Raw genomic sequence first — 22,138 nt, 5'->3', positions numbered from 1 at the left:
AGAGGTAACGATAGTAATATATTGAGAATACACTGTGTCCTAGTAAGGAAGTCATATGTAAATACTTGCTATTTTATATAATTTAACAAAGCCCTCAGCAAGTAACGATCTTACATTAATTACTACTGGACTCTCTAGGTGTGTGTGTTGAGGACAAATGTTCAGTATCCTTGTTCTTCTATTGGATACACACATGTTAACATGGACAAAGGAACCTGAACTTTAGTCCCTCACCCGGTCAGAACTAACCACGAACGGCAGGCAGATGAGCTAAATCCTCATGACTGTCGTAGTCCCACATTCCTTTGTTATTAATTGGATTTAGGTGATGACCTTCAAGTCTAGAATCAGCACCATTCTTTCCCAGTTTGAATATTGGCACAAGCCACAGACCTTATTAATCTTATTTCAAAATGTCAGAACACCAATATTTAGAGCATTTGAAACTGTGCAAATAACCTTCTAGAATACATTTTCAAAATCAAAGTATCATTATTGGTTTTCTTCCTTCATCCTCTTGCAGCATATACCAAACTGAATCCCAGAGATTCCATCAACTTATTTCCATTTTTATACCAGTGAGGCCAAAGGGAAAAAAAGCATTATTATCTGGATGCAGAAGCTCCGTGAAGAGCCAAACCTCAGACTTGCACATCTTTGAAAATTAAAGTCTCTCCTGACAAAGTAGGCCAAATATTTCTGATGTGTAGCTATTGGATGGTCAGTTTTATTCACTCCCTAATAAATATGAAGCACCCAAAAAATCAGTTTTATAAGAAACCGGACCATCGCTGGCTGTTTGTCTTTGATTAAACATCACCTCTGCGATTTAATTCAATCACTTCAAACGGAAGTCTATGATGTTTGACTCTGAATAAAACACTTTAACGTCAAGTTTAAAGATGGCCACGTGCAGTTGTACAGATCATTCATTGCACCTGCCTATCTAGCTGAGGGGGCAAGTGAGGCTGAAAGATTTTTCACTTTGTTTATTTTCAATTCCAAGGCTTGACTGTGAGTATTAAGGATGCAACCTGGAAGACTCAGCATATAGTGACATCACAAACCTTAGAGCTGGAAAGAATAGGTGATAATATTATAGGAGAGGACAGAGGACGAGAGTGAATCATATAGGACCAATGCCTAGATAATTCATAAGACCCTTCAAGAAATTTAGATCAGGCCTAGAGAGAAGGGGAGAAAGGGAGAAGAAAGTAGAAGAGAAAACAATGACTGTGGCAATTTATCAAAAGAAGATGAGTTATATCTAAAGAAAATGAATTATAATGATTTGGTAAGATTATGTTTTCTGCAATCTACTCAACAGAAATTGGGGACTTGAGATCCAAACTCAGTTTTCAAGCAGTTTTTTAGAAGCTGAATATGTGTACACCTGAGTAACAGGGGCTGGGACTATAAAATGTATACCCAGCATATTGCATTTATTGAGCTTCCAAAACACAGTGGGCTCTAGGCTAAGAGCCTTACACGCATTCTCACATTTAGTCAATCCAGGGGAAAAAGGGTCTGGGAGGCTGGCTGGGTATTTTCTACTTGCCTCTCCAGATCATTATCTCCCCTGCCCTGTGCCAAAAGAGGCTGACTGATATGAACTACCACCACCAGCCACCTTGTCCTACTGCTTCTTATTGGGTTTGGCCAGTGGTAGGACTGGTGGAGAGTGCGATCAGGGTACTTACTCCCCTGGCTCTCTATGTCATATTGCCTTGAATTGTCTTCATCCCTCTATGGAAGGTGATAGCTCTTATCAGGCAGCCCTCTCCATTGTTACTGATGTGGACTGAATGTTTATGTCCCCCCGCCCCCAAGTTCATATGTTAAAGCCCTAACCCCCAAAGTGATGATATTTGGAAGTAGGACCTTTGGGAGGTGGTTAGGTTTAGACGAGATCATGAAGGTAACCCCCCCCCCCCCCCCGCGATGAGATTAGCTTTTTTATAGGAAGAAAAAGACACACCAGAGTTTGCTCTTTCTCTGCCATGTGAGGATATGTGGGAAGAAAGCTGCTGTCTGCAAGCCAGAGAGCCAACTCTCACCAGGAACCAGATCTGCCAGCACCTCGAGCTGGGCCTTCCCAGCCTCCAGAACAGTGAGAAATAAATGTCTGCTGTTCAAGCCGCCCCATCTATTGTATTTTGTTATAGCGGCCCCGTGCACTGACACAGCTACCCTCTCGGAGTTCCAGGACCGCTGCCTCCCACTCCCAATGCCCCTTCAGGCACAGGGAAGATAGGCGACTGCCTGACGCCACTGGTCTTAAAGTCCTGCACTATTCCTTTCTGGTTTCCGTAAAGCCTGCCCGCAATCTAGTGAACAGCCACTTTCTGCCTACCCAGTGGGAGTGCACCCTCTATTTCCTGCTAGGACACTCTCTAATATACATGTACTTCCTAAGCAGAGACTGGGTGGCCGTTTATCAACAGGACTTTGCTCATCTGTGGAGCTACAGGGATCTTCACGCTTCTTCCAACTCTGAAAGTCTTTCTATGCTGCTTATAGTTACACTAATAAAGACATTCGTTACGTTTTTATTCAATTATACATGAAACAGCAAATATTTCCTGTAAAACCTTTACATTGTGTTGAGCGAAACTGTTCTGTCTATCCTCCCAGAAGCCGTTCCTTTTGACCCCTGCACTCGATTTAAAAGAAAAAGGAATGGAGAAAAAGCGAGTGACAGTCCAGTGTCAGTGCTGGAGGGCAGCCATTGACTCCGAGTCCCTGGAGACAGAGGTCCTGGAGGTCCTGGAGAGTTTGTGGCTTCTCTACCTGGGACAACTAGTTTTCTAGAGATGGGATTGAGAACCCACGAATGCTGCTCACCAGATGAAGAAGGACAGCTAGTTGCAGGGCACAAAGCTTTTGTTTGGAGTTACATCTTGATGCTTCTGAAAGCAGCAACATTTCTCAGTGTTTCCTGTGTGTTCAGCTCCTCAGGAGAGGCTGAATATGCAAATGCTAGGATAAAATATAGTAAGAAAAAATAATGAATGAAACAGTCCACTGCATCTCAAACAATTTCGCATCATCATCCTGTCTCCTTTTGTCTTATGACCAGGAATAATCGCCAAATTGTTGTTCATGTTGTTGAATTTCTGCTAAAAATCCCTCATACTTGTCTAAGGCTTTATAATTTATGGAGCCTCTCATTTTATTCTTATAAGGATCTCCTGTGCGTGTGCATGCACAAACACACACAGACACACACAATTGTGAAAATAAATAGGGCAGGTATTCTCTTTTATTTTTATTATTGGTGTTTTTTTTTTAATCTCATAATATCTTATCTTTTTCCATTCCAACCCCTCAAAGTCTTTTATGATATATTATACATGTGATTTTTCTTGATCTTGGTCATAATAATCTTATTAGTAATACTATGTTATTTGCTATGCTATATTATTTGTTACATATTCATTTGTTGATAATCTTTTTTTTATTTTAATTTTTAATTTGTATTCTGTGAAGTTGCCGATTCTGGAGATTTTCTCTGTTCCTTTCTAGTCTTTGTTGCTTTTGGTCTTTCTTTCCCACTCAAAATGTCCCCTTTAATATTTCTCACAGGGCTGGTTTAGTGGTCATGAACTCCCTTAGTTTTTGTTTGTCTGACAGGCTCTTTATCTCTCTTTCTATTCTGAATGACAGCCTTGATGGCTAAAGTATTCTTGGCTGCATATTTTTTCCACTTCGGGCATGTTGAGTATACCATGCCACTCCCATCTGGCCTGCCAGGTTTCTGGGGAGAGATCTGCTGCAAACCTGACTTGTCTTCCCTTGTAGATTAGGAATTTATTTTCCCTTGTTGCTTTCAGGATTCTTTCCTTATCTGTATATTTTAAAATTTTTACTATGATATATTCTTGCTGTGGGCCAGCTTTTGTTAAATTTGGTGGGAGTTCTCTGTGCCTCCTGGATTTCAATGTCTGTTTCCTTCCCCAGATTAGGGAAGTTTTCTGCTATAATGTGCTCATTTAAAACTTTTCTGCCCTCTTTCCCCTTTCTGGGACTCCTATGCTACAAATGTTATTATGCTTTATGGAGTTACTGAGTTCCCTAAGTCTACATTCATGATCTAATACTTTTCTTTCCCTACTCTTTTCAGCTTCATTACTTTCCATATTTTTATATTCTATATCACTTATTCATTCCTCTGAGTCGTACATCCTCACTGTCACTACATCCTGTTGGTTTTGAATCTCAGTTATAGCATTTTTTTCTAGCCTGACTAGTTTTTAGTTCTTTTATTTCTGCAGTAAGGGATTCTCTGGTGTCTTCTATGCTTTCTCAAGCCCAGTCAGTCTCCTTATGATTGTTGTTTTAAATTCTGGTTCAGGCATAATTACTTATATCTGTTTTGGTTAGGTCCCTGGCTGTGACCTCTTCATGTTCTTTATTTTGGGGTGAATTCCTCCATTTTGGCACTTTGTTTAGGTCACTATTTGTATGTGTGTGTGTGTGTGTGTGTGTGTGTGTGTGTGTGTGTGTTGGGAAATCCTGTTATATTTCCTGGTCCTGAGAGTAATGGCTGTATTAAGAAGAGGTCCTATACTATCCAGGGCCTCGTGCTTCAGGAAGTATTTCAGAGCGTGCACTCCGCTATTGTGTTTTGGTTGCTCTTTCCCTCAGATCGGTCCTCTGCAGAGTTTCTCCTTGCCTGCAGTGGGGAGCGTTTGGACCTTTCCAGTGTGTGGCATTTTAACTAGGTGTACTTTAGTCTGCTTGTTAAAATGAGCCTGATCCTATTTCCACGAGAGCTGAAGCTTTGCAGAGCTCTATGATCAGTAGTCTTGGTACATGTTGGGGTTTGTGCTGGTTTTCTGGGGAAGAGGCCTGCTGCTTGGGTTCTCAGCCAGACCTGCCCTAGGTAAAGATGCACCTGCAGTGAGCAGTGGGGCAGAGCTTGGTGTATGTGGCTCCAGCCTCCACTGGGAGGCGCTGTGTTGTTCACTGAAGTCTATCCCTGCTGCTGGGAGGCAGGAAAAATGGCATTGCCCCGCTCTCGGAAGCGGGGAGTTTGTGCCCCCTGCTATTCAGAAAGCCCTCATAGATGAGTGAACAATCTCCCCTCTTGTCAGAATCCTGCTTTCACCCTGTGTCTGAATCGTCTGCCTGCCTTGCGGCCAGTACTCCTGTGTTTCATCTCAGTCACGCAGCTAGGTTTCAAAACCTCCAAATTTTAGGGACTCAGAGCAGTGCAGACCCACGCTGATCCTCTGGGGGAGGGTATCGCGGTGCTGTGGCTAGTGCCAGTTCATCCCAGAAAATCCGTCCCACGACTGTGCAGAGGCTTGGAGTTTGTGGTAAAATGCAGCCAAGAGTTGGCTTCTAGGTTAGCTGCTCTCTCAGCAGGTGCCCCTACTGCTATGCTAATTAACAGGCCGCTCAGTGACCCCCTGTCTCTTCTGTCCCCTGAAAGGTAGTGCCATCTCTCCCAAACGCATTCCAAGAAGGGGAACGGTTTCTCCCGGTGAGACCCAGGAGATCCTCAGACCATGCTGTCCATTCCAGGGCCTCTGCTCTCCTTCCCCACAAGAACACCGCTAAGGCCACCGGCATGACCCTGGTGATGGCATGACTTCTAAAACTTCAGACTTCGAGCTCCCCTGCTTGTAAAAACTTGCCACAATCAGTTTCTCTCCTTTTCCCAGTCAGTGGTTTTGAGGAAGAGTTTTTCTTGTGCAATCTCCTGCATGCTGCCTTCTGTCTTTGTCTCTCTCCCTTTCTCCCTCTTTCCTCTTTCCCTGATCAGCCTCCCCACCCCGCAGCACCCTCAATTCTTTTCTCTCCCTCAAATCAACTCTCTGTAGTATCTCCCTCCATGATGTAGCCACTTTTCTCCCTCTAGGTGTGCAACTTGTTCTTTCAGTCCTCATATTAATTTCTTGGGTGTTCAGGATGATTTGATATTTATCTAGCTGTGTTCAAGGGACAAGGAAAGCATAGGGTCCCCCTACTATTCTGCCATCTTAACTCCTCCTCGACTATCTTCTGTAAACAGTGAGCTATGATAGGTGTTATGGGAAATATGAGAGAATTCCTGTCCAGTAGAACTTTCTGCAATGATGAAAATATTCTAAACGTGTTATTAAAAATCATGGAGACAAAATATAATGTGAAGACAGAATGTGGGATAAAGAGGAATAATAGCTTTATTGCTTTGCGGGCAAAGGAGGGTGTAGTGGGCTAAGGCCTTCAGAAACTGCAAGCCTGCCGGGAGGAAAGGGGTGGGAGGTTTTGTAAGGAAATACAGGATCTACGGGCCCCCGGGTGGCTCAGTTGGTTGAGCATCCAACGTCAGCTCAGGTCATGATCTCACTCACAGTTCGTGAGTTCAAGGCCCCTGTCAGGTTCTGTGCTGACAGCTCAGAGCCTGGAGCCTGCTTTGGATTCTGTGTCTCCCTCTCTCTCTGCTCCTCCCCCACTCACACTCTCTCTCTCTCAAAAATGAATAAACATTTAAAAACTTTTTAAAGATAAGGAAATACAGGATCTAGCCAGTTTTGACAGGAATTGTGTAGGCACTGCCAGCTTTGTTCATCATGTCTTTAGGGTGGTACCGGGTTCCGGAAACAAAAGGCTAAGAAGGGAGGAGGGGAGGTTTGCAGAAGAGAGGAAAAAGATTACTTTAAAATCGAGTTTGGCTAAAGTATTAGTGCAGCCATTTTGATTTTGGTTCAACTTTATGCTTTTAAGCATTTTCAAAGGTTCAGTTTCATTTTTGAGAGACAGAGCACGAGCAGGGGAGGAGCAGCGAGAGAGAGAGAGAGAGAGAGAGAGAGAGAGAGAATCCAAAGCAGGATCCAGGTTCAGAGCTGTCAGCACAGAGCCCGATGCGGGGCTCGAACCCACAAACTGGGAGATCATGACCTGAGCTAAAGTCGGACACTCAACCGACTGAGCCACCCAGGCACCCCGGTTTCCAATATAATAGCAACTAACCACATGTAGGCAATGAACATTTGAAATCCATGCAATAAAACCGAGGAAATAAATTTTTAATTTTACCTAATGTTAACCTATTTTAATTTAATGTTAATTTAAAAAAAAAAAACCTAAATATTTGAACTTTAATAGCTACTGGCTTGGGCAGTGCAGCTCTGACACCAAAGTAGCTACTCCTATTGTGCAGGAATTTAGAATCCAAAGGGATGATGTCATAGGGTGGGTAGCCAACAGGAGGCGAGCTTGAGAACAATGACAAACTATTGCATAAAATGCAAAATTATAGAAAATACATCTAGACATTGAGATCATCTAATGAAGTGATCTGTGTGGGATGAGGTTAATGGAAAGAAAGCATTCGGAGAAAATAGGATTTCAGGAACTGTTATGGTGGAGAAAGGAAGAGCAGAGGCAAGTGAAAGAAAAAGGACCATTTGGAGGAATGTGAGTGAGCTGTTGAGGCAAATCTGAAGGGAATGTGGATATTGACACTGATTGGTGGCAGAATATGCCATCCCAATGATACCTCTTTGGCATAAGGAGTATTTTGAGAAGGAGCAGACACAGGAGAAGCTCTGAAAACCGAGTAGAAGTTACCCTTTTGTAAGAGAAATGGATATTTATAAAGAAATCTCTATTTGGAAGGGTATCTCCCTCACTGTACCAGGAAGAGAAGGATGACCAAACCACAAGAAACTCTTATCAATGCAGAAGTCCCTGACTTAAATCTTCATGGCAAATCTTACTCTTGTTTACCAGACTTGTGCTGCCCATCTCCCCGTAACTGACTTCCCCCACACCCTTCTGTCTTTTGTCTTTAGCTAAGGCTGGTATTTAAGCCTGAATGGTATATCACCTCTGAGAGTTACTCAGTTTTCTGAATACTTCCCTTGTATACAGTAGGTATACATTATAAACTTCTGTTTGTTTTTCTCTTATTAATCTTGTTTTATAGGGCTCCAGCTGAGAACTTAGAAGGGCAGAGGGAAAATTATTTTACTCTCCCCTACGTTGGTAACATGGAAAGCCATTATCGGATAGTGTGGACACTGTAAAGGATAAACAAATGGAGAGAGAGCAAGTAAATGAGAGAGAGAGAGAGAGAGAGAGAGAGAGAGAGAGAGGAAACAAACACTAAAAATGTTCAAGTACTGTGACCTGGCACATCTTTTGTTCTTTCATTTATTCCCTAAAAATGTTTTCCAATAATAATAGAAGATTAGCTAACCCATTTGGTTTATGAATTTGTGTAGGGGAGGAATTTTTATTGTACCCTTCTAGATTCTGTGGCTGGTCCAATCATTAAAATGACATAAGACAGATTAACAGGAGAAAAACAAATCTAATTGCGTACATGTGCAGGAGACCCAAAAGGCAACCAGGCAATTGAGGTTTATAAAACATCCTGAGCTAAGGAAAAGGTTTCAGAGGAGGGAAAGCAATTTATAGGGAGGGGAGAGGAGGAAATGTTTGGCAAATCAAGGTTATGCAGATCAGTTTTTAAGTAAAAATGGTTTATCTCTGGCAGTAGCTCTCTTCTTGGTAGAGGCCCCCTTTCCAATGTAAATTTCCTTTATAATTGCATATTTCCCCCACAAATGAAAAAATTACATTTCTTTTAGGCATTTAAGGGGGAGGTTACAAGCTTCTCATGAGTCTTCTGGGTCTTGATTGCCTTCAGGTCAAAGTAATCCTCCTGTGAGAGTGGCATGTTAAGGAGGAGCAGTCTTGTTCTGAACTCCTTTGTTTACATCGTATTTGGAAATATATATAGTCTCTTATTATTTAATATAAACCTCTTCTGCAAATGATATTGCATTTGATCTAATGACTTTCCACTTCACCTCTCTTTTCTTTCAACCCTATAAACACACACACACACACACACACACACACACACTTCACACTCCTGCCAAATACCATGTTCAGAAGTGCTTCTCAAATTATCTGAGGTGAAGAACCAGTTTTTCTTTTCCCAATCCATCATGAACTCATACTTATATAAAAATACAGGGGCGCCTGGGTGGCGCAGTCGGTTAAGCGTCCGACTTCAGCCAGGTCACGATCTCGCGGTCCGTGAGTTCGATCCCCGCATCGGCTCTGGGCTGATGGCTCGGAGCCTGGAGCCTGTTTCTGATTCTGTGTCTCCCTCTCTCTCTGCCCCTCCCCCGTTCATGCTCTGTCTCTCTCTGTCCCAAAAATAAATAAAAAACGTTGAAAAAAAATTTTTTTTTAAAAATACAACAACAACAACAAGAAGTAGAAAGATGGAATAAAAAGATATACAAAATACAAGCCAGGTTTTCTTTTCTTGGATTGTACAAAGGTACCCTGACATACTGCTTTGAAAGTTTCTAAATGCTTCCGTTCAATTTATTACTTGTTTCCTCATGGACTTGTTAAAAAATGATTAAAGAAGACAAACCAGGTGATAACACCTCATGAAGCAGATAGCCTCCATTCAGAGAATTGTTAAATGGGGAGAGAGAAAGACTGAAAGCTTTTACAGGACAAAGAATAAAGAACAAGGAAGAGAGAAAGAGAAAATATCAGATTGGCTGGGGCTACATAGTCAACTTTGCTTGGGGTGAGAAGGAACAAGGAAATAAGGAGGAGTCCTAAATTGGCGGGGCATTTGGGGACTGGCTGCCTGGATAGTCTGTTTCTGGTGAAGCCGAGCATTCACAGGGACATGAGAGTTATCTAAATTTCAGTTCACTGATGTGGCACCCAGGGAAGGAGCACTTCCATCGCGGGACTCGAAATTTATTTCAAAACTGGTTACAAATAATGTGCTATTTGGCACCTACCCATGCATCACACTTTCAATAGCATTGACTTAGATGCATGAAGATTTGTCTATGTAGAATGTTGTGTAATAAATAAATAAAAAAAAATTTATATACACAACACACTGCATAGACAATATTATTTTTCTGATCTTCAACTATTTACACCTTTAAAATGAAGCAAATCATTTGAAGTTCATAATCTATAAGGAAACAAGATTTTGTTTGAAAAGTCCTTTTTAATTCTTTGCTTATTTTCTTGCACTCATAAATACTTTTAAAATGTCAGTTTTCCAATGAACTCTTGTGTTCAAGAGTCTTGTGTTCTTGTGTTGGACACCCCAAATGATTACGTAGGGGTATTGATCTCTAATACCTAATGTTTGTCTGTTTAATGTGTTTCTTGTTAAGAACATTTTTATTCTTAAATGAAATCTTATGAGATAGATGCTTATAACATTATTTTATGGCCACAAAAACGAGTGAGTTATCATAAAATGGCTAAGTTTTCACAAACATCAATGTCTTCCTGCTGTACATGAGGACACAGAAAAAGTCTGGCCAAGAAAGGGGTGAGAAAATCAGTGTTTAGCACTGAAGGATTTGCAAATGTGCAAAGTGCAAATTTGTTTATCAAAAACATGTGAATACAACTTGCTTAAGGTTTTATTTACTTTAAAAATTTCTTCGGGGCCCCTGGGTGGCGCAGTCGGTTAAGCGTCCGACTTCAGCCAGGTCACGATCTCGCGGTCCGGGAGTTCGAGCCCTGCGTCGGGCTCTGGGCTGATGGCTCAGAGCCTGGAGCCTGTTTCCGATTCTGTGTCTCCCTCTCCTCTGCCCCTCCCCCGTTCATGCTCTGTCTCTCTCTGTCCCAAAAATAAATAAACGTTAAAAAAAAAATTTAAAAAAAAATTTCTTCATCTAGAGGCACCTGGGTGGCTCAGTCAGTTGAGCATTTGACTCTTGATTTCGGCTCAGGTCATGATCCCAGGGTCATGGGATCAAGCCCTGTGTCAGGCTCCAGGCTGAGTATGGAGCCTGCTTGAAATTCTCTCTTTCTCTCTCTCTCTTCCCCTCTGCCCCTCTCCCCCACTCACACACACATTCTCTTTCTAGGATAATAATGAAAACGTTCCTTCATCTAACACTGCATTTATTCCTCTGAAAATTTAGGACAAATATAAAATCACAGTAGAAGCCCACAGAAGAAAAAGCAGGTGCATATCATTTAGGAATAACAGCCTCAGAAAAAAACTGAAATTAAAGCTCAAAGTCTGTTGCATTTATTCTCCCTTCACTCCCTTTAAATCTTGAAGACTTTGTGTTCTATTTCCAAAAATGTGGTTAGTGTTTTAACATTTCCACCAATTTTGCCGAGCAACCTAATTTGACCTCCATTTAAGAGAAAGCCTTTCTTGGTCTTTTTGTCATTACCATACAACATGAAAAACAAATATTATGAGTGATCCTTGATTGGATCCTAGATTAGAAAAAAAAGACAAAAAATCTTTGACAGGGCATTAAGACAATGGAGAAAATTTGAATATAGGCCACATTTATTAGATAATTTTATTACATCAACATTAAACTTCTTTGGTGTGATATATTGTGGTTATATGGGAGAATATCCTTGTTCTTAAGAAACACATGGTAAAGTATTCAGAGAGAAAGTGCCATGATATCTGCAGCATACTTTCAAATGCTTCAGCATTAAAAAATAAGGCCCATTGATATAGATAGATAGATGATAGATGATAGATAGATAGATAGATAGACAGATAGACAGATAAAACAAGCCAATATGGCAAAGTGTTGATAATTGGTATATTTAAGCAAGACTGTTCCTAACCCTGAAGGGTCTGGGTCAAAAGTACAAATGGAGACTCATATACCATGCCTAAATATTTAAAGTTATAAAGCAAACTCATAAAATAATAAAATACATTCTATACTTTGACCAATGCATCTTCATAATGATCTGGAAACCAAGTTCAAATTTAGAATTCACAAACATCTGTAAGTTTTATGTTAAAACATAGCAATTCAAGGAAAGCCAGCCCTGGTCTCCTGGCCTGCAACCATTTCTCACCCATTCCTAAGTCCATCCTGCACCATAAGGGGCTCTATGCACACCTGTGTGGACACCTCAGTTCATGAATTCAAGCACCACCCGTGGGGTAGCAGAATGTGAAACCCCAAAACATGCCCCTTTGGCAGAAGATTATTTGGAGCTGAAGACAACTGAGAAGATGCAGATATAAGAAAAGCTTGCTGCCCTCCCTCTATTTGCCCAAAACAAGGACATAAATTTTCAAGGATATCTCTCTTCCCCTCTCTATCAAGAAGGACCAAAGTTAATCACTAGAGATAACTTTAGATCCTATCAGCGTGGAAATGGTACTGGAAGAATCTATATAACAAACCTTACTATCCAGCTTTTATCTACCATTAGTTTCCTATATATCTGTGTGCTCATTATTTGCTGCCCTTAGAGACTCAAAGTCTATTTCCTTTGTCTGTGACTTCTACAGAAATGTGTTGTTCCTTTGCTAAGATACTGTATGAACTGAGGTTCTAACTAAACCTTTAAGTTACTGATCTTTCCCTAGGTATCTCCCATCCATACAAGAGGTATACATATTAATAAACTTCTCTGTTAGTTTTTCTCTTACTAACCTATCTTTGGCTATAGGTGTCCATCCAAGAACTTAGGGAAATTACTTTCCTCACCTTCACATCCATATCATGCAGCTCCCCACTCTCAGAAACAGATGTTTCTTGGCCACCATTGGGCCAAGGGCTATGCACAGTGGAGATGGTCTACCCTCAGGAAAATGGACCCCAAAAAAGATGAAAGTAATAGGAATTCCAGGCTCTAGGACACCTGAAGCATGGAATAAAAGTGAGGGGTTGTGGCAGGAGATGAGCTCCAGATGGGCATACCTCTTGGCTCAGATTACCTCTCATCCCTTGAGTAAGGCCAAGGCTAGAGGAGAAAATAGGGGGCCCTCCAACATATGGGTAGTGTTGGATATAAGTGAAGGGATATGGATTTCCAATGAATTATTCTTTCAATTAAAAAAATTTTTAATGTTTATTTATTTTTGAGAGAGAGAGAGATACAGAGCATGAGCACGGGAGGGGCAAGAGACAAAGGGAGACACAGAATCTGAAGCAGGCTCCAGGCTCCAAGCTGTCAGCACAGAGCCTGACATGGGGCTCAAACCCATAAATCATGAGATCATGAGCAGAGCTAAGGTCAGAGGCCTAACCAATTGAGCCACCCAGACTCCCGTCTTTCAATTTTTGACTTTAACATTTGGGCATATTTTTTCCTACTTTCCAAAAATGCATTGGAGATGTTTTGGAAAAAAACAATTTTGTGTCCTATTCTTTTTACATATCTTTCTAATAATTGTAGGGAGGGGGGAAATTAATCTTCCCTCTACCCTCAAAGTTCTTAGCAAAGACCTCTGTAATAAAAGAAGTTTATTAACGTGTATACCTCATGTATGCATGGGAGATGACCAGGGAAAAATGAGTAACTCAGAGGTGGCTCAGAGTTCAGGCTTAAATACCATATTAATTGGGGAGGGGAGGAAGGGTATAGGCCTCATAGGGGACAGTAAGTGATTTTTAGGGAAGATGAATGGGTTCTTAGAAAAAAATAGATGGAAGATATGATAATTTGTGGTCAAGTTTGGATGTGGTGTCAGTGATTCCTGGTTGATGAAACTCCTGGGGAGGGATCTATAACTGAGGTCCTTTTGTTGCTCTGTCTTGAGGCAGATAGGAGCAGTTCAGAGACAGCCCTCCTTGCATTTATTGCTTTTTCAAATGTCTACAACTCAAAATGCCAAAGCAGCATATTATGAGGTAGCATGTCCTGAACGCCTACATTCATATTTTGAGATGGCATATTCTGTTACCCTTAGCAATAATCATTTACGTGACTAAAAACTCTTTGCAAATATTATTTTTAATATTCATTAGATCCAATCTGCGATACTGTGACTTACAGTAAGAATACATTTTTTGGTCTTCATCCTTGTTCTTGGCCTGGAGCTCCTCAAACCCCTGGAATTTCCTAAGTGTTGAGAGTGAAACAAATTGTCTTTTGTTATGTTAATGAGGTGACTAGCCGCATTGCACCCTGGGAGGGGGGCTGGTTGCCAAGGGAAACAGCCAGGTGTTTAGAAGGCTGGAACTTTTGATCTCACCCCCTGATTTCCCAGGAGGAGAGAGGGGCTGGAGATTGAGCTTAATCACCAATGGCCATTGATTTAATCAATCATGCTTATGTAATGAAGTTTTCATAAAAAACCAAAAGGAGTAGATTTGGAGAGCTTCCTGGTGGATGACCCCATGGAAATTTGTTTGTTTAGATATTTATTTATTTTTGAAAGAGACAGAGCATGAGTGGGGGGGGGGGGGGGCAGAGAGCGAGGGAGACACAGAATCTGAAGCGGGCTCCAGGCTCCCAGCTGTCAGCACAGAGGCGGACCTGGGGCTCGAACTCACGAACCATGAGATCATGGCCTGAGCTGAAGTCGGAAGCTTATCGACTGAACCATCCAGGCGCCCCAGAACTCATGGGAATTTGAGGATTGTGGTATGCTTAGAGAGCATGGGAGCTCTGAGCCTTTTCCCACATGTATTGTTTTATAGTATATCCTTTTATAATAAACTGGCAAATGTTTCCCTGAGTTCTGTGAGATGCTGTAGCAAATCACTCGACCCTAAGCAGGGGGTTGTAGGAACCGCCAATTTATAGCCACTTGGTCAGAAGCACAAGTTACAAACCTGCACTTAAAATTGGCTTCTCAGGGGCGCCTGGGTGGCGCAGTCGGTTAAGCGTCCGACTTCAGCCAGGTCACGATCTCGCGGTCCGTGAGTTCGAGCCCCGCATCAGGCTCTGGGCTGATGGCTCGGAGCCTGGAGCCTGTTTCCGATTCTGTGTGTCCCTCTCTCTCTGCCCCTCCCCCGTTCATGCTCTGTCTCTCTCTGTCCCAAAAATAAATAAACGTTTAAAAAAAAAATTAAAAAAAAAAATTGGCTTCTCAAGGGGGTGGAGGGGAGTCTTGTACAACAGTGTCCTTAACCTGTGGGATCTGGTGCTATTTTCTTTTTTTTTTTTTTTTAAGTCTATGTATTTATTTTGAGAGAGAGAGAGAGAGAGAGTGTGCATGAGCGCACAAGTTGGGGAGGGGCAAAGAAAGAGTGAGAGAGAGAATCTTAAGCAGGATCCCCACTGTCAGCACAGGGCCTGACTCCCTGCATCATGACCTAAGCCAAAATCAAGAGTCAGAAGCTGAACCGACTGAGCCACCCAGGTGCCCGCTGATGCTATTTTCTAGGTAAATAGTTTCAGAACTGAGTTGAATTTAGGCCACCTGGACGGTGTCTGCTGGGAATTTCCCATTGACAGCACTCAGGCCTGTGGCTACATGTGAGTTCTGGGAGAGCTGGGAAAGTCAGTCTGACAGTTTCCCAGAAGGAGAGGGAAATAACATGACCCAACCTACCTGAACTCTTCCTTCTACTAACAGAGTAGACAACTGCAGGTTGTACAGGTAATTTACGGTGTCAGCCTGTCAAGGGAGGAAAGCAAGAGGCCTCTAGGGTTTTGTTTTGTTTTTTGTTTTGTTTTGTTTTGTTTTGTTTTGTTTGTTTTTCCTGGTGGACTCCATGAACCTCTACTCTGCGAAATGTGGCCACAGATCTCTTAGAATCCCCCTTCAATCTTCAGCCTGCATAAATACTTAAGAGATTGAAAACCTTCCTGAGGAATTCATATCGCTAGCAATCCCTTTCAAATGTGCTTTGTGACAACAGTTCTGTTAGACCTTGTGTTTGAGCCAGTTTCATGGTAGTGTTCACTGTATACACTCTATTGTGTATATTGTATTCACTCTAAATGAGGAGTCCTTGGATTTGTGGAAATTGCTTCCCAATGGTTTCTCTGCATTTTTTAAAATGATGAATTTCTTATAAAGGAGGTCCAAGTTACTTATTTTAGTTTAGATTCATAGTGTTATTTTTACAGCTGGAGCAGAGAGTGACTGTGTGCTATTCACTAAAATTTTGAGAAAATGTCAGGCCTTAATGGATTTATATTTCGAAACTTCCGACTTTACTTTTTTTTGCATTGATTTTAGGTATTGACTGAACTCATAATCAAGTTGCATGTCTGGCAGAGTTGGGGAATTCAGTTGCTGTCATGCTAAATAAAGGCCTTAATCTGTGGAAGGGGAGATTAAAAAGATCATTTTAAATTAAAGGATGGGCGTTCATTTAAGCATTCCAAAAGAAAGTATCCAACTGGATACGTCCTAAGGAAGTCTTATTGGATGTGATTTTAGCTAGTAGGACTACCAGTTAGGCTAATTGCCAATGTTTGCCCCATGAGCAAGAAGCTTGCAAATTGAATTCAGATGGTTAGTCATTGATACGCACACACACGGGAATCTGCCAAAATATTGTTGAGGAACAGAGAGAGACAAGGGTTCAGATGGCCTCAACCTAAATTCCCAAAATAAGGGGAACACGTTAATAGGACTAGTGAGAATACTATTTGTGTTCCTTAGAGGTAACATTAATTCTGAAGTTATTTTTTTTTCTGTTGCTTCAGGAAAAAAGCAAAGATAAAAGATGACAGAAATATGTTGCTGTTAATAAACCACTACCGTTGGCAAAACAATTAATCATTTACTCAACAAGTGTTTATTAAGCATTGGCAGTAACTAGAGAAGATGCGAAGCTAAATGAACAGAAGTTTCTGCCCTCAAACAGCACATAGCTTAGAGCAGAGGATGATAATTGCAAAACCATGCTATAAGGGCTGTAATGGGGGCATGCATAAGGCGTAGAGGGGGCACAAAGAAGGAAGCAGGTTTGGAGAGGGTGGTCAGGGAAAGATTTACTGAAAAGACCTTCTGGACACACCTCAAAGGATGCATAGGAGGGGCACCTGGGTGACTCCGTAGGTTAAGCATCCAACTTCAACTCAGGTCATGATCTGGTGGTTTGTGAATTCAAGTCCCGAATTGGGCTCTGCATGAATTCTCTCTCTCTCTCTCTCTCTCTCTCTCTCTCTCTCTCTGCCCCTGTCCTACTAGCACTCTCTCACTCTCTCAAAATAAATAAATAAACTTAAAAAAATTATTTTTTAAAAAAAGGATGCACAGGAGTTTGCCAGTGTAAGTAGTGCTTTTCTGGGAGAGGAAAAGCATACCAAAGCTTGTCAGAGCATAAAGGGACTCACCAACTTTCACATCAATTCCTTAATAAGCTGTTTTCATAGCAGAACTTTTTTTTTATTTCAAGGTCTTCTCTTTTGATTTGCTTTTCTTTATATTTTAGAGAAAACCTGTGTGTTGGAATGTCTAATGGAGAGCCAAAGCAATCTCGCCATTGTGGAGTCCAGAGCACCCAGGATGACTTCTGAATCTCTTCTGCTGCCCTAGTTTCCCTAAAAGATTCCTTGGCAAACCATGTGAATGAAAGCATGATCATTAGAAAAAGGGCATTTTAAATCTCTGGTCTTTTTCAAATTAAAAACATACAAGGGGCACCTGGCTGGTTTAGTCGGTTGAGCATCCAACTTTGGCTCAGCTCATGATCTCACAGTTTGTGAGTTCAAGCCTCACATCGGGCTCGCTGCTGTCCATGTAGAGCCTTCTTCGAATCATCTGCCCCCGTCTCTCTCTGCCCTCCGTCTCTATCTGCCCCTTAACCCCCCCCTCTCAGAAATTAATAAACATTAACAAAAATAAAAATAAAACATACAAAACACTTTTATTTAGCCATATAGTTAAATTTGATTATTCAGGGACATAGGGATAAAAATTGGGGTAACCAAACCAAGAAATAGGGAAAAGAATAGAGGAAACAATGGCAAAGTTCATTTTTAAAAATCAGAGTAAAATTGAAAGAATTAAAATCAAGTATGCCCGTTTTTACACTAATTATGAATGGATTGATTCCCCATTAAAGTCAGACACTGACTGAGCTTAAAAAAAATAGACTGCCTTTAGGGCACGTGGGTGGCTCAGTGGGTTAAGCGTCTGACTTCGGCTCAGGTCATGATCTCACAGTCTGTGAGTTCGAGCCCCCAGTCGGGCTCTGTGCTGACAACTCAGAGCCTGGAGCCTGCTTCAGATTCTGTGTCTCCCTCTCTCTCTGACCCTCCCCTGCTCACACTCTGTCTGTCTTTGTCTCAAAAATAAGTAAAAAAAAAAAATAATAAAATAATAATAATAATAATAATAAAAGACAAGAAAAAAAGAGACTGTGCTTAATGCTATTTACAAGAAACACTTGACACACGATGACAAAAAGAAAATAGGATGGTAACTGAAATCTGTAAATTATCTCAAAATCCACATTTGTTCATGATTTTAACTGCTTTCTTCCATCAGTCTTCTTGCCTCAATTGAAGATAGAAAAGTCAAATTGGCAGCTTGAAGTATCCTCAGTATTTATGGACAACACAATTCTCCGACAGAAATATAAGTAACGAATTTATCTTAAAGCAAGTTGTATCTGTCAGGGTCCAGTCAGGAAAACAGAAATTGCAACAACAGAGACAAGTAATTATGAGAAACTGGGTACACAAGTGTTAGAGACACCGTGAGGTGACACAAAGACAGCAAGTGCAGGAAACAGCCACAACTCCCTCATTTGGGGGGAACAAAAGGAAAGTTGAGTCTGTCAGAATCTAGAAGTCAGTACCCTTCGAGTACTTGCCATACCCGAAGCCTAGAGACTCTTGAAAGATTGCCATGTTATGTCAGCAAGGAGATACATAGTAGGCATGCTACTACAGGAAACTTCCCTTTGTTTCTTACTGCAGGCCTCTCCTTAACCCTGTTTCCTGGTGAAGACGATACTCCATATGGAAGTACAGGGTCTCCTTTTTCTAAAGAAGGTAACTCTAAGTCCTACAACCCTACTAGTTGGCCAAATGGCCTCCTTGACACCATTATGTTAGGACAACACCAGAAGTTTAGGGGTGGCAAATAGGATCATGCCAGTGGCAAAACAAACAAACAAGCTAACCCAAGGAAGAAAAGAAAAAACAAAGGGTGGACTTGGGCTTCTTCTATAGCCTAGAGCAGAGTTGATCTTGATCATTGTAGAAATCAGCAATTACAACCTTCTAAGACATGGTATATTCTCCCAGGAGAAGACACTTCTTCTGAATTCCAGATAATAGAAAACAGCTTCTATCAATGCAAATTAAGAAGGGAAGATGTCACTTTATAGAAGGATAAAAACTTCTACTCAAGTCATTTTTGACCCTCCAGTCGAAAGAGCTTCACTAGAAACGGGGCTTCTCTAATTACTGAGAGAACATCTGGAAAGATAATTCAAAACCGGAGCTGTCAAAATATAACTGCTGATGTGTGCATCATCTTGGACAAAGGTTTAATTCATTCAAGTCTCATGTGCCGCATGAGAACTGAGCCCTGTGCTCGAAGTCATAATAAGATTACCTGGCTTTCTCTATCCCTGTGCTATCCATCAACTCTGTGGTTGATGAAGTTACATAAAATAATCAGATAAGCCTCTACTGCAATGATGATGATGACAGAAAGTCAGTGAAATGAAATAAGGCCAGCACAAATCCATCCCCTTGCATAAAAGTTAAAGTTAGAGATTTGTGAACCTAGGACATTGCCATTCAATGTCAGGATTTATCATTTATAGCCAAACACCGGATTATAACCATTCTGTAAGGCAAATATTCTAAGAATCTCAGGTTTAAAGTTACCTTAAACATTACCAGTTGCAGAGATAACAAAGTGACCATAAGCCAAATGTGTAGACGTGTTATGTGGCCCATAGTGTTATTTCTTTCCCCAATGGAATTTGATAGCACATTTAAGAATTAGAAGCTTTTATATAAAAAGGAGAATTCCTGGCTTCTCTCTAAAAATGGAAAGATTTCTTGAGGCACCTGGGTGACTCAGTTGGTTAAACATCTGACTCTTGGTTTTGGCTCAGGTCTTGACCTCAGGATTCATGACTTTGAGCCCCAAGTCGGGCTCTGCGCTGGCAGTGCAGAGCCTGCTTGGGATTCTCTTTCTCTCCCTCTCTCTCTCTCTGCCCATCCCCCACTAGATCCTGCACACACCTACTCTTTCTCTCTCAAATAAATAAACGTAAAGAAAAAATAGAAAGGTTTCTCAAAACAGGATCCATGTCCCTGCATGAAAACTATTGGTGCTGAAAAACAATTGTGCATTAGAAGGAATATGACCCCATTACTCCCTATTGTGTCTCCAATTTAGAGGTTGAGAGTCAGCAACTGCTCATCATGATGCTGCAACTGTTTTTTTTTTTTTTTTTTTTTTTTTTAATTAATCAATTTATTTTGGTGGGGGGACTTGAAGAGGGAGAGGGAGAGAGAATCCTAAGCAGGGTCCATGCTGTCAGCACACAGCTCAATGCTCAAACCCACGAAACGTGAGATCATGACCTGAGCTGAAACCAAGAGTTAGACACTTAACCGACTGAGCCACCCAGGCACCCCGCTGCAACTGTTTTACATGGAGTAAAGGGAGAAGTGAAGAACTTCTTACACTTGGCTTCTTTTCTCATTTATGCTCCTTGCCTGGCCTCTGTGGGCATCTGAGTGAGGGGCTTTGGTCTGGCTGACAGTCCCCAACCCACCTGATGCTTGAGTCCCTATATAACATCTTCTGCCTACGCATAGTCACAGGGAATTCATCCTCCCTGACACAGCCGGCTCCATGTTTAGTCATCTCTGAACATTACGAAGCTCCTAATATTGAACAGAAATGTATCTTCCTATGGTCTCCGCTGGTCCTAGTGCTATTCTTGGAGTTACCCACCACGCAGAACACTAACAAAAATACCAAAGTATGCGAGAACTTCTGCAAAGCACTTAGTCCAGAGCTTGGCATGTAGCAGGCACTCAGTAAGTGTTGGTTTCCTTCCCTGCTCCATTTTTCCATTGAACAAGTATTTGACAAACACTTGTTGAGTGTCTACTATGTTCAAGGCACTGTCCTGGCAGCTAAAAATAAAAAGGTGAATAAAACAGTCTCTGAATTCTAGAAACTAATAGTCTAGTAGCTGAGGCTCATCTGTGTGCATTCTGTTACAACTCTAGGTTTGGAATATGTACAGGGCTCCCAAACTAGAAGTGGGACATTCTACTGACTTTTTTTTTTTTTTAATTTTTTTTTCAACGTTTTTATTTATTTATGGGACAGACAGAGACAGAGCATGAATGGGGGAGGGGCAGAGAGAGAGGGAGACACAGAATCGGAAACAGGCTCCAGGCTCCGAGCCATCAGCCCAGAGCCTGACGCGGGGCTCGAACTCACGGACCGTGAGATCGTGACCTGGCTGAAGTCGGAAGCTTAACCGACTGCGCCACCCAGGTGCCCCTACATTCTACTGACTTTTGTGGGGAAGTAGGGTAGCTCATGTGTATAGTTTGACCATTATCTGTCTCATGCCTAAAGACTTACATGTACTTTGGAAGCAGAATCACACTGCCCATGACCCGAATATATAATAAATTTGGCTTTGTATTAGGGAATTAAAGACCTAAAGAGACTTAGTATCATTTAGACTATTCCCTCACTAATGCTTTTATTTTAAAATATTAGAAATTTATAAATTCTGAGATAGTAGTAAGCATAGTGAGCTTTAGGAACAAAGAGGAAGAGCACCTGACACATTTTGGTTATTTACAATAATATGAAAGATAGCAGGCAAGGGCAGGGAGATGTAAAGATTCCCTCTCCAGAACTTGCGGGATATAATGAATATTCGGCTTAGTAATTTCCTCCTTGTCCCCCTGGGCCCCGTACCTTGTTTTCTGTCAGCAAGAGTTTAGAGTGACTTCAGTCTATGTCCTCTTCAACTAGGTAATGTTTAAAGTAAGATTACTTACCTTAGGGAGGGAATTCTGGCAAGTGGATGGGATGAGAGGTTTTTAAAATATATATTTAGGAAACCCTCTGACATCAAATGCACAGGTAACACAAGCAAAAATCAACGGGTGGCACTACATTAAACTAAAAAGCCCTGCACAGCAAAAGAAAAAGCAGCACAATGAAAAGGCTACCTAAGTAGTAAGAGAAAATATTTGCAAACCATTTTTCTGACAACAGGTTAATTTCCAAAATATACAAAGAACTCAATAACAAACTCAATAACAAACAATCATGTTTAAAAATGGGCACAGGAATTGAACGGGCATTTGTCCAAAGAAGACATCCAAATGGCCAAGAGGTACACGAAAAAGTGCTCAGCATCACTAATCACCAGGGAAATGCAAATCAAAACCACAATGAGATATCACCTCACATCTGTTAGAATGGCTATTATCAAGAAGACAAGAATAA

General features: G+C 41.3%; 1 protein-coding gene and 1 long non-coding RNA gene across 2 annotated transcripts in view; one reads left to right on the top strand and one right to left on the bottom strand.

Annotated features, from left to right (window-relative positions):
* Nucleotides 1-2,533: 2,533 nt before the first annotated feature.
* Nucleotides 2,534-22,138, bottom strand: part of BBS10 (Bardet-Biedl syndrome 10) — a 91,405-nt gene continuing 71,800 nt past the window's right edge. The window contains exon 4 of the transcript XR_015253476.1: nt 2,534-2,979. The gene's annotated coding sequence lies outside the window, so the exon portion shown is untranslated. The remainder of the gene's footprint in view (nt 2,980-22,138) is intronic.
* LOC147579033 (uncharacterized) lies at nt 7,201-17,326 on the top strand. The gene is made up of 2 exons (XR_015253482.1): nt 7,201-7,407; nt 17,115-17,326. It is a non-coding gene; the product is annotated as an uncharacterized LOC147579033 (long non-coding RNA).

Source organism: Puma concolor, chromosome B4, assembly GCF_028749965.1.
Source record: "Puma concolor isolate L17-30 chromosome B4, mPumCon1.1.hap2, whole genome shotgun sequence".
Classification (NCBI taxonomy): domain Eukaryota; kingdom Metazoa; phylum Chordata; class Mammalia; order Carnivora; family Felidae; genus Puma; species Puma concolor.
This window is presented reverse-complemented; position numbering and strand designations above follow the sequence as displayed.